The sequence below is a fragment of the Bufo bufo genome, chromosome 2, assembly GCF_905171765.1.
Source record: "Bufo bufo chromosome 2, aBufBuf1.1, whole genome shotgun sequence".
Classification (NCBI taxonomy): Eukaryota; Metazoa; Chordata; class Amphibia; order Anura; family Bufonidae; genus Bufo; species Bufo bufo.
This window is the reverse complement of record NC_053390.1, coordinates 765,624,164-765,636,547: the sequence shown is the minus strand read 5'-3', so window position 1 is coordinate 765,636,547 and position 12,384 is coordinate 765,624,164. Positions and strand designations below refer to the sequence as shown.

Genomic DNA, 12,384 nt, shown 5'->3' with positions numbered 1-12,384 from the left:
AAGGGGCACTGACAAGAGGCACTATATATAAAGGGGCACTGACAAGAGGCACTATATATAAAGGGGCACTGACAAGAGGCACTATATATAAAGGGGCACTGACAAGAGGCACTATATATAAAGGGGACATATAGGAGGCACTATATATAAAGGGGCACTGACAAGAGGCACTATATATAAAGGGGCACTGACAAGAGGCACTATATATAAAGGGGAATAGAGAAGTAGAACTGTATATAAAGGGGCACAGACAGGAGGGACTATATATAAAGGGGCACAGACAAGAGGCACTATATATAAAGGGGCACAGACAAGAGGCACTATATATAAAGGGGCACAGACAAGTGGAACTATATATAAAGGGGCATAGACAAGAGGCACTATATATAAAGGGGCACTGACAAGAGGCACTATATATAAAGGGGGAACAGAGAAGTAGAACTGTATATAAAGGGGCACAGACAGGAGGGACTATATATAAAGGGGCACAGACAAGAGGCACTATATATAAAGGGGCACAGACAAGTGGAACTATATATAAAGGGGCATAGACAAGAGGCACTATATATAAAGGGGCACAGACAAGAGGCACTATATATAAAGGGGACATAAAGTAGGGACTTTATAGAGGGGAACAGATAAGAGGTGCTATATACATGGGGCATAGATAAAGAGGCATTATATACACCAGGGCACAAATAAGACGCACTACAATAAAGCTGGCACAGATACTAGACACTATATAACGGGGGCTCAGTTAAGAGGCACTATATATAAAGAGGGAACATAAAAGGCGCTATATACACAGGGGGCACAGACAAGAAGTGCTATATGCAGATAAAAGGCACTATATATATAAAGGAGGCATAGATAACAGGCACGAAGGAGGAATATATATATACACTGCTCAAAAAAATAAAGGGAACACTTAAACAACACAATGTAACTCCAAGTCAATCACACTTCTGTGAAATCAAACTGTCCACTTAGGAAGCAACACTGAGTGACAATCAATTTCACATGCTGTTGTGCAAATAGGATAGACAACAGGTGGAAATTATAGGCAATTAGCAAGACACCCCCAATAAAGGAGTGGTTCTGCAGGTGGTGACCACAGACCACTTCTCAGTTCCTATGCTTTTGAATGCTGGCGGTGCTTTTACTCTAGTGGTAGCATGAGACGGAGTCTACAACCCACACAAGTGGCTCAGGTAGTGCAGCTTATCCAGGATGGCACATCAATGCGAGCTGTGGCAAGAAGGTTTGCTGTGTCTGTCAGCATAGTGTCCAGAGCATGGAGGCGCTACCAGGAGACAGGCCAGTACATCAGGAGACGTGGAGGAGGCCGTAGGAGGGCAACAACCCAGCAGCAGGACCGCTACCTCCGCCTTTGTGCAAGGAGGAACAGGAGGAGCACTGCCAGAGCCCTGCAAAATGACCTCCAGCAGGCCACAAATGTGCATGTGTCTGCTCAAGCGGTCAGAAACAGACTCCATGAGGGTGATATGAGGGCCCGACGTCCACAGTCCACAGCCCAACACCGTGCAGGATGTTTGGCATTTGCCAGAGAACACCAAGATTGGCAAATTCGCCACTGGCGCCCTGTGCTCTTCACAGATGAAAGCAGGTTCACACTGAGCACATGTGACAGACGTGACAGAGTCTGGAGACGCCGTGGAGAACGTTCTGCTGCCTGCAACATCCTCCAGCATGACCGGTTTGGCATTGGGTCAGTAATGTTGTGGGGTGGCATTTCTTTGGAGGGCCGCACAGCCCTCCATGTGCTCGCCAGCGGTAGCCTGACTGCCATTAGGTACCGAGATGAGATCCTCAGACCCCTTGTGAGACCATATGCTGGTGCGGTTGGCCCTGGGTTCCTCCTAATGCAAGACAATGCTAGACCTCATGTGGTTTGAGTGTGTCGGCAGTTCCTGCAAGACGAAGGCATTGATGCTATGGACTGGCCCGCCCGTTCCCCAGACCTGAATCCAATTGAGCACATCTGGGACATCATGTCTCGCTCTATCCACCAACGTCACGTTGCACCACAGACTGTCCAGGAGTTGGCAGATGCTTTAGTCCAGGTCTGGGAGGAGATCCCTCAGGAGACCGTCCGCCACCTCATCAGGAGCATGCACAGGCGTTGTAGGGAGGTCATACAGGCACGTGGAGGCCACACACACTACTGAGCCTCATTTTGACTTGTTTTAAGGACATTACATTAAAGTTGGATCAGCCTGTAGTGTGTTTTTCCACTTTAATTTTGAGTGTGACTCCAAATCCAGACCTCCATGGGTTGAAAAATTTGATTTCCATTTTTTTTTTTGTGTGATTTTGTTGTCAGCACATTCAACTATGTAAAGAACAAAGTATTTCAGAAGAATATTTAATTAACTCAGATCTAAGATGTGTTATTTTTGTGTTCCCTTTATTTTTTTGAGCAGTGTATACACTCACCTGAAAAATTATTAGGAACACCTGTTCTATTTCTCATTAATGCAATTTCTAGTCAACGGTACCAATCACATGGCAGTTGCTTCAATGCATTTAGGGGTGTGGTCCTGGTCAAGACAATCTCCTGAACTCCAAACTGAATGTCAGAATGGGAAAGAAGGGTGATTTAAGCAATTTTGAGCGTGGCATGGTTGTTGGTGCCGGACGGGCCGGTCTGAGTATTTCACAATCTGCTCAGTTACTGGTATTTTCACGCACAACCATTTCTAGGGTTTACAAAGAATGGTGTGAAAAGGGAAAAACATCCAGTATGCGGCAGTCCTGTGGGCAAAAATGCCTTGTGGATGCTAGAGGTCAGAGGAGAATGGGCCGGCTGATTCAAGCTGATAGAAGAGCAACGTTGACTGAAATAACCACTCGTTACAACCGAGGTATGCAGCAAAGCATTTGTGAAGCCACAACACGCACAACCTTGAGGCGGATGGGCTACAACAGCAGAAGACCCCACCGGGAACCACTCATCTCCACTAGAAATAGGAAAAAGAGGCTACAATTTGCATGAGCTCACCAAAATTGGACTGTTGAAGACTGGAAAAATGTTGCCTGGTCTGATGAGTCTCGATTTCTGTTGAGACATTCAAATGGTAGAGTCCGAATTTGGCGTAAACAGAATGAGAACATGTATCCATCCTCTGATGGCTACTTCCAGCAGGATAATGCACCATGTCACAAAGCTCGAATCATTTCAAATTTGTTTCTTGAACATGACAATGAGTTCACTGTACTAAAATAGCCCCCACAGTCACCAGATCTCAACCCAATAGAGCATCTTTGGGATGTGGTGGAACGGGAGCTTCGTGCCCTGGATGTGCATCCCTCAAATCTCCATCAACTGCAAGATGCTATCCTATCAATATGGGCCAACATTTCTAAAGAATGCTATCAGCACCTTGTTGAATCAATGCCACGTAGAATTAAGGCAGTTCTGAAGGCAAAAGGGGGTCCAACACCGTATTAGTATGGTGTTCCTAATAATTCTTTAGGTGAGTGTATATATATATATATATATATATATATATATGGAGCACAGAATATTAGGCACCATATAAAGGGGGCACAGAGTATAAGGCATTATATATGGGATTCACAGAGGGTATGGCACTATTTAAATGGGGGGAACCAAGCATGTGGCACTATGTACAGGGGGCACAGAGCATGTGGCACTACCATTAGGGGCACTGTGTGTGGCACTATATACAGACGGCATAGATTGTGTGGCACTACCTTTAGGGGCACTGTGTGTGGCACTTTATTTTTGCATAGTATGATGCCATGATTATATCAGGGGTACAGTGTGAGCTTGGTTCTGGTGCTGTATTCATGTAATGAATTGCCTCTGGTGATAAATTTATGTGATGAGCTTGGGTCTGGTGCTGTATTTATGTAATAAGTTGCATATGGTGATATATTTTTGTAATAGGCTTGGTTCTGGTGCTGCATTTATGTAATGATCTTGGTTCTGGTGCTGTATTTATGTAATAAACTTGATTCTCGTGCTGTATTTATTAAATGAGCTTGGTTCTGGTGCTGTATTTATTAAATGAGCTTGGTTCTGGTGCTGTATTTGTGTGATGAGCTTGGTTCTGGTGCTGTATTTGTGTGATGAGCTTGGTTCTGGTGCTGTATTTATTAAATGAGCTTGGTTCTGGTGCTGTATTTGTGTGATGAGCTTGGTTCTGGTGCTGTATTTATTAAATGAGCTTGGTTCTGGTGCTGTATTTATTAAATGAGCTTGGTTCAGGTGCTGTATTTATTAAATGAGCTTGGTTCTGGTGCTGTATTTGACTTATACGCTTGGTTCTGGAGCTGTATTTGTGTAGTGAGCATGGTTCTGGGGCTGTATTTATGTAGTTTGCTTGGGTCTGGTGCTGTATTTGTGATATGAGCTTGGTTCTGGGGCTGTATTTGGCTTATGGGCTTGTTTCTGGTGCTGTATTTGTGTGATGAGCTTGGTTCTGGTTCTGTATTTATGTAGTGAGCTTGGTTCTGGTGCTGTATTTGACTTATACGCTTGGTTCTGGGGCTGTATTTATGTAGTTTGCTTGTTTCTGGGGCTGTATTTGTGATATGAGCTTGGTCTGGTGCTGTATTTATGTAATATGCTATGTTCCAGTGTTGTATTTATGTAATGATGTTGGTCCTGGCACTGTATTTGTGTGTTAAACTCAGATCCGATGCTATACTTTGATCCGATACTACCTACTCATATCTGTGCTGTCGGGGCCTCTGTCACAGATTCTGTCCAAAAGACTGGACAAAAAAGTTCTGCATGCATGATTTTTTTGTCCAGTAAAGAAGCAGCATCCTGAGCAGACCCCATTATAGTGAATGGAGTCTGTTCACCTCTGTTTGTCTTAGTTGTCTTCTTGTAACAGAGGAGAACAATGGAAAGTGTGAACGCTCGTATGAATCCAGCTGCAGTAAAACCTGTGTTCAGGGGATGTAACAAAAAAGTGCTGTGCGCGCTGCACATCCTTCCCCTTCTCTTAGTGCATAATGATTGCGCTTTCCACATATAGGTCTACAATTAAGTTGTACATGTAGAACGTGTTTATGAGTAGGCATGTATGTAGAAGTTACTATACCTATAGCACAAACTTGCCAACTTTCTTGGAACATCTGAGAAGCTCTTGGAAAAAGGGGAGACCTCCTGAACTCCCAGTAGAGTTGGAAAACCCCTCGCACAGCACATGGGTGACATGTCATGAAAAGAGTGTAGGGCATAAATGGAAGGGGGAGGAGTCTGAGGAAAGGGGGCATGTCCACACCTGGAAAAAAATTGGTGTTGCACTTCGCAAGATACACACTCCAGGCTCCTGCAAGTCAACTTGTTAGCATTGGCAAATAAGCTACTGGATGATGCTACTGTAAGGTTTACTCCAAAGCAGTATACAACTCTTACTTAATGTTGTCCAGTATGTGTTAGCATTTGTGTTAGCAGGGGGATCTCCAATGATTGGAGTGCTCCATACTCCTAGAACCCTTAATCTGGCCCTGGAAAGGAGTGGAGATGGGTGCAACAAGAGCAATGGTGACACCTCATGCACCTAATTTTTACATTAAGAAAAAACATAACTCAGGAGCGGAGCCTCAGATCAACAAAAGAACCACAGCTATGTGTCTGCAAACAGATGGAAGGGGAGTTTGCTGGTAACAGGTTCCCTTTAATTTATTTGCAGACAAAACGAAAAAATTTAAAAGTAATAAACTTGCTTGTAATAAACGTGCAACATTTTCGCCTTATAGGATCTCACCCCTCAGGACGCCGCTGGTTTCCGTGGTCAGTTCTTGGGGCAGGTGTAATAACAGGTCATTCATAGTCTTATGTCTAATGAGTCATTTCATCAATAGTCATGTCCACAATTGACCAATTGCTCATGTGATAAAACTAGCTGATAATATTTTAGCCAAGTTACACAGATATGTATCTAACTCTTAAGCTTTATGTAATGATAGTCAAATATCAGATTACTGACTGTATGAATGCAACATACCTAGTGATAAAAACTAATATATATTTAGGCCGATTTGCTTATCACCTCAGACTCTGTTCACCGTGCACTTGGGACATAAGTTCAGCACTAATAAAAGTCGGTGTGCTAGTTTGTGTGAAGAACACCATTTCAAAGGTGAAAAAAAGAAAGGGACTGGACGACGAGAAACTTATTTATACAAGTGCCATTCCACCATTTCCTTCAAATGGTTCACCCATCTAACATCCTATATACTGTATATATACTGTACGATATCATGCAGTGGCGGTCTATACATGTATACTGCATCCAGCCTGAAAATATAATTTGCACAGAAAACTCAAGTGTGACACCTTGTGGTGTTTGGTAGTATTGCATTTCTTGCTTTTGCATTTTTCTTCTTTGCTCACTTTTATTTTCTTTTTTTTTTAGCCTGCATAAACATTTTTTAGTTCATTTAATACAATGTATACCATATATACACAATATACTAAGGGTATAATTATTTAAATATATTAAGGGTACCGTATATTTACCCAATTAGATCAGGCGTTAAAATATGACAGTTAAGGCTGGGATTTCATCTTTTTAGGTGTATTTGCAAACTGATGCAAAAGAATATTTATATTAATTTATAGCAAATACAATTATGATTTTAACACAGTCCACAAATTATCTTTGGTCACATGTACATAAGAAAGAAGTAAAATGCCAATATGAACCTAGCTAACTTACACAGAAAGTTCATGAGCGCCACTTGGTGGCTGTCACTGGTATTTAACTCTATAAAAAATATACTGGCTACTTCTGCATGGTTCTACATATATTGCATATCATTAGAATATCCATATTCAGGTTTTTTTTTTTCAATTTTTTCAAATAAATGTCAGGGTTACCGCTACATCATACATAATTGCTTTTAGGGTGCTCTCACATGTAGTTTTAGTGGGATTTTTCAGCAATTTGGGGTTTTCTTTTGTGGTGTTAGCTGATCCACATGTTAGCTGAAGATTTATGGGAAATATGTAGGAAACGCAAGACATACAAGAAGTTTTTGCTCCTGGTGTTTTTGTTCATTAGGTGGTGTTTTTTGTCTTTTTGGCTTCCTTTCACAAATGCAGCATTTGGAGCATTTACCTTATTTTTCAGGCACTATGACAACTTCTCTATAGGGGAAAAATGTTAGTGGTAAGACAAAACTGGGGGTCATTTAAAAACACTTGCTTCTCACGCAGGTCTTTGTTTGCCCCCTGGGCTGCTGGTGCATTTGCCTAATTTATTATGAGGAGCAGACCACATCATAGATTAGGTGCCCCTCCAGCAGTCTGTGCACCTGGCTGGAGTCGTTTTCACTCCTCTCTTTTACGCCAATCCCAAATTGTGCGGATGGCTTAAAAACACCTTTGTGACAAAATATCTTCACACGGATCTTTAAAAGGGGGTCTTGCAACATTTTTATGCAAAAAAATGAAGTAAAAATGTTTGGAAATGACCCATACTGTGTGCAAAACACACCGGAAAAACTGCCCAAAAAACTGATGGACCAAAGAAAAAGTTTGAGGTTATTATTTTTACTAGTAAAAAATGGCAGCGATAAATTCATGCGTGGAAGAACCCTGAAGCTGTTTAACCGCCTCCGGACTGCCTAACGCAGTATTGCGTTCCGGAAGCGGTCGATCTATTCCTCCTGGACGCGCCGGCGCGTCATCTCGCGAGATGCGAGATTACGCTCACAGCCGGCCCGCGCATGCGCATCGCGGGCTGGCAAAAGTTAGAGGACAAGTTCGTCATCAGCCTGCCAGCCAATGATCGTCGCTGGCAGGCTGATGATTTTCAAAAAAACAAATCCCAAGCCAGTTAACACATTATATTTATAAATATAAGGTGTTAAATGGCTTCTGTGCTCCTCTGCTGGTCCTTTTCGTCGGTTGGTCCCAGCAGAGGAGCAAACATCACAGTGAGTACACCAAACAGTACACTTAGCCCCAGATCACCCCCTATCACCCCAATTAACCCCTTGATCACCCCTTGATCGCCCCTGTCAATCACCTAGTGAAAGGTAAAAAGTGATTTTTTTCACTAGTATTGACGGTTAGGTTTTAGGATAGTTTAGGTCCCTTGGTTAGGTAGTTAGCGTCGGTTAGCGCCCAGCCCACCGCACCGCAGTCACTGATTTGCTGATTAGCGTATCGCTAATCAGCATTGGTACTTTTATAGTATCTGTAAGTGATCAAAACTGATCACAGTCAGATCTATAATAGTATTAGTGTCACCTTAGTTCGCCCTCCACCCAAAACGCAGTGTTTGCCCGATCAGGCCTGATCAGTCGCCCACACGTGCGTTCACCCACACCCGCCCCACCGCAGTGACAAAAAATTATTATTTTTTTATCACTGCACAATCACTTTACAAGCGCTGCGGCGATAAAAAAATCAGTTTTGATATTTTTTATCAATCGCAGCGGCTTCCGGTACTTCGCTAGCCTCCCATTTGTAAGACAGGCTTGCTTTTTTTCTTGGGTAGTCTCAGGGAATACCCGCTAAATTTAGTTGACCAAATGGCAAATAAGGGGTATTCTTCTGAGGAGGCCTACAGGATTCTGACCCAGTCGGATGAGGAATAGGAACCCTCATCTGACGAATCCAGCGGGTCAGAATACGAACCTGTAGAAAGCAGTGGCAGTCTGACCCAAAGTTCGGACGAGGAGGTTGAGGTCCCTGATACCACCAGGCGTACCCGGCCCCGTGTTGCTAGACCACAGGTTGCGCAGGATCCGCTTCAAGGGCAGCAGAGTGGGTCTGGCGGTGTCGGATTATGTGGTGAGGCATACACCAGCAGCGCAGCCCATCCTGGACCTAGTACCAGCACTGCCGTACAACATGGTGAAGTGGCGAGCACCAGAAGGGCAGTTGAAGCTGGTACGGTGGCACGTGCATTAGTTCCCCCGTTGCAGCCACCGCACAGACAGGCCCGTAGAGCCCCTAGAGTCCCTGAGGTGCTGGCAAACCCTGATTGGCAGCCCCCAACTTCAGCCGCACCTGTAGTTCCCCCTTTCACCGCCCAGTCTGGAGTTCGTGTGGAGACAGCTCAGATCGGATCGGCACTGGGATTTTTTGAGCTGTTCTTGACTGCGGAGCTCTTGGACTTAGTCGTGGCAGAAACAAATCGGTATGCCACTCAATTTTTAGCCGCCAACCCGGGAAGCTTTTATGCCCAGTCTTTCCGGTGGAAACCCGTCCAAGTTTCCGAATTTTAAATTTTTCTAGGCCTTCTCCTCAACATGGGCCTGACAAAAAAACATGAATTGCGGTCATATTGGTCCACGAACCCAATTCATCACATGCCCATGTTCTCTGCTGCCATGTCCAGGACACGATTTGAGACCATCCTGCGTTTCCTGCACTTTAGCGACAACAGCACCTCTCGTCCCAGAGGCCACCCAGCTTTTGACCGGCTCCACAAAATTTCTGCCCCTCATAGACCACCTTAACACCAAATTTGCAGATTTGTATACCCCTGAGCAAAACATCTGCATAGACGAGTCCATTATACATTTTACCGGGCGCCTTGGCTTCAAACAATACATCCCAAGCAAGCGCGCCCAGTATGGGGTCAAATTGTATAAGCTCTGTGAAAGGGCCACAGGCTATACGCACAAATTTTGTGTCTATGAGGGTAAAGATCAGACCCTGGAGCCGGTTGGTTGCCCTGACTACCTGGGGAGCAGTGGGAAGACAGTATGGGACTTGGTGTCACCCTTATTTGGCAGGGGGTACCATCTTTATGTGGACAATTTTTACACAAGTGTGCCCCTCTTCAGGCATTTGTTCCTAGAACAGATTGGCTGCTGTGGCACCACGCGACCTAGTCGCCGGGGCTTCCTCCAACGGCTCGTTACCACCCGTCTTGCAAGGGAGGAGAGGGCTGCCTTATGTAATGAAGAACTGCTCGCGGTGAAATGGAGAGACAAGCGTGACGTTTACATGCTCTCCTCCATTCACGCAGACACGACAATACAAATAGAACAGGCAACCAGTGTCATTAAAAAGCCCCTCTCAGTCCACGACTATAATTTGCTCATGGGAGGGGTGGACTTCGATGACCAGATGTTGGCTCCTTATTTAGTTTCCCGACGCACCAGACGCTGGTATAAGAAGGTGTCTGTATATTTGATTCAATTGGCTGCATATAATAGTTTTGTTCTCTACAGTAAGGCTGGGAGAACAGGATCCTTCCTCAAATTTCAGGAAGAGATCATCGAGAACCTCCTGTATCCAGGAGGTTCCGTGGCCCCATCCACCAGTGTAGTGAGCCGTCTACACGAGCGACATTTCCCCAGTGTCGTTTCTGGTACCTCAACCCAAGCGCCACCCCGAAAAAGATGTTGCGTCTGTAGCAGGAGTGGAATAAGGCATGACACCCGCTATTTATTTTCTGACTGCCCTGACCACCCTGCCCTATGCTTAGGGGAGTGTTTCCGGAAGTACCACACACAGGTACACTTAGCATAGGGATTGCGTTACACAGGACAGGCACACAGGGCTATTAGGGCCCTTTCACTCACAGCTTCTGCAAACCTCTCCTTTCACCTGGGACAAAGTGCATAATGTACTTCGCCACATCTCTGGGCGATTTACGCTTTGCACATTGTTCCATGGGGAAGGAGAGGTTTGTCCTATAAAGGTTAAAAAAAATTTTTAAAAAATCACCGGTAAGCAAAAAAGTTAATGTTCTGTTCAAAAAGTTAAATAAAGTTTATAAAAGTTAATGTTCAAATGTTATATAAACTTAATGTTAATAAATTTATTGCGTTGGGGCCTGGTTTTTTCTTTTTTTTTTTTTTTTTTTACCTTCTAGGTGGACCAACCGATGAACGAGCTGCAGCACTGATGTGCATTCTGACAGAAGCATTGCGCTGCTGTCAGATTACACAAAAGTCGGTGTATGCGGCGCTGCAAGACGAGATTTCTCCTCTGCAGTAAAAAAGATATGTTTGCCGAGGCTTATGAGCTGAGGGGCGGTGTTCATATGCTTTGGCAAACACTTTGTATATAAAAAAATAAAAAAATAAAAATCCCGGCAATGATTTATTCATCCACATCGATTGATGTGAATGGAGAAATCGGGTTTGCCAGGGCATACGAGCTAAGTGGGTTTGGATGTTGGGCGGAGCTCCTATGTCCTGGCAGACGCCTTACACCTCCTTTTTTTTTTTTGGCAGAGATTTTTTCATCCACATTGATCGATGCGAATGAAGAAATCTGTGCCGTTCATTTTTTCTTTCAGCCCAGAGGCTGAACGGAAAAAAAATCTCATTACCCGTATGCTCAATATAAGGAGAATAGTAGAAACTCCTAATGCTGGCCATACATGTAATGATTGCGGAGACCCTCAAATGCCAGGGCAGTACAAACACCCCACAAATGACCCCATTTTGGAAAGAAGACACCCCAAGGTATTCGCTGAGGGGCATATTGAGTCCATGAAAGATTGAAATTTTTGTCCCAAGTTAGCGGAAAGGGAGACTTTGTGAGAAAAAACAAAAAGAAATCAATTTCCGCTAACTTGTGCCAAAAAAAAATCTTCTATGAACTCGACATGCCCCTCATGGAATACCTTGGGGTGTCTTCTTTCCAAAATGGGGTCACATGTGGGGTATTTATACTGCCCTGGCATTTTAGGGGCCCTAAAGCGTGAGAAGAAGTCTGGAATCCAAATGTCTAAAAATGCCCTCCTAAAAGGAATTTGGGCCCCTTTGCGCACCTAGGCTGCAAAAAAGTGTCACACATGTGGTATCGCCGTACTAAGGAGAAGTAGGGCAATGTGTTTTGGGGTGTCTTTTTACATATACCCATGCTGGGTGAGAGAAATATCTCTCTAAAATGACAACTTTGTATAAAAAAATGGGAAAAGTTGACTTTTAGAGAGATATTTCTCTCACCCAGCATGGGTATATGTAAAAAGACACCCAAAAACACATTGCCCTACTTCTTCTGAGTACGGAGATAACACATGTGTGACACTTTTTTTGCAGCCTAGGTGGGCAAAGGGGCCCAAATTTTAAAGAGCACCTTTAGGATTTCACAGGGCATTTTTAACACATTTGGATTTCAAACTACTTCTCACGCATTAGGGCCCCTTAAATGCCAGGGCAGTATAACTAGCCCACAAGTGACCCTGTTTTGGAAAGAGAACACCCCAAGGTATTTCGTGATGGGCATAGTGAGTTCATGGAAGTTTTTATTTTTTGTCACAAGTTAGTGGAATATGAGACTTTGTAAGAAAAGAAAAATCATCATATTACGCTAACTTGTGACAAAAAATAGAAAGTTCTATGAACTCACTATGCCCATCAGCGAATACTTTAGGGTGTCTACTTTCCGAAATGGGGTCATTT

The 12,384-nt window shown here is 43.9% G+C and overlaps 1 protein-coding gene across 2 annotated transcripts in view; it reads right to left on the bottom strand.

Annotated features, from left to right (window-relative positions):
- Nucleotides 1–12,384, bottom strand: part of FAM184B (family with sequence similarity 184 member B) — a 149,928-nt gene that overhangs the window by 36,794 nt on the left and 100,750 nt on the right. The gene's annotated exons all lie outside the window — the stretch shown is intronic.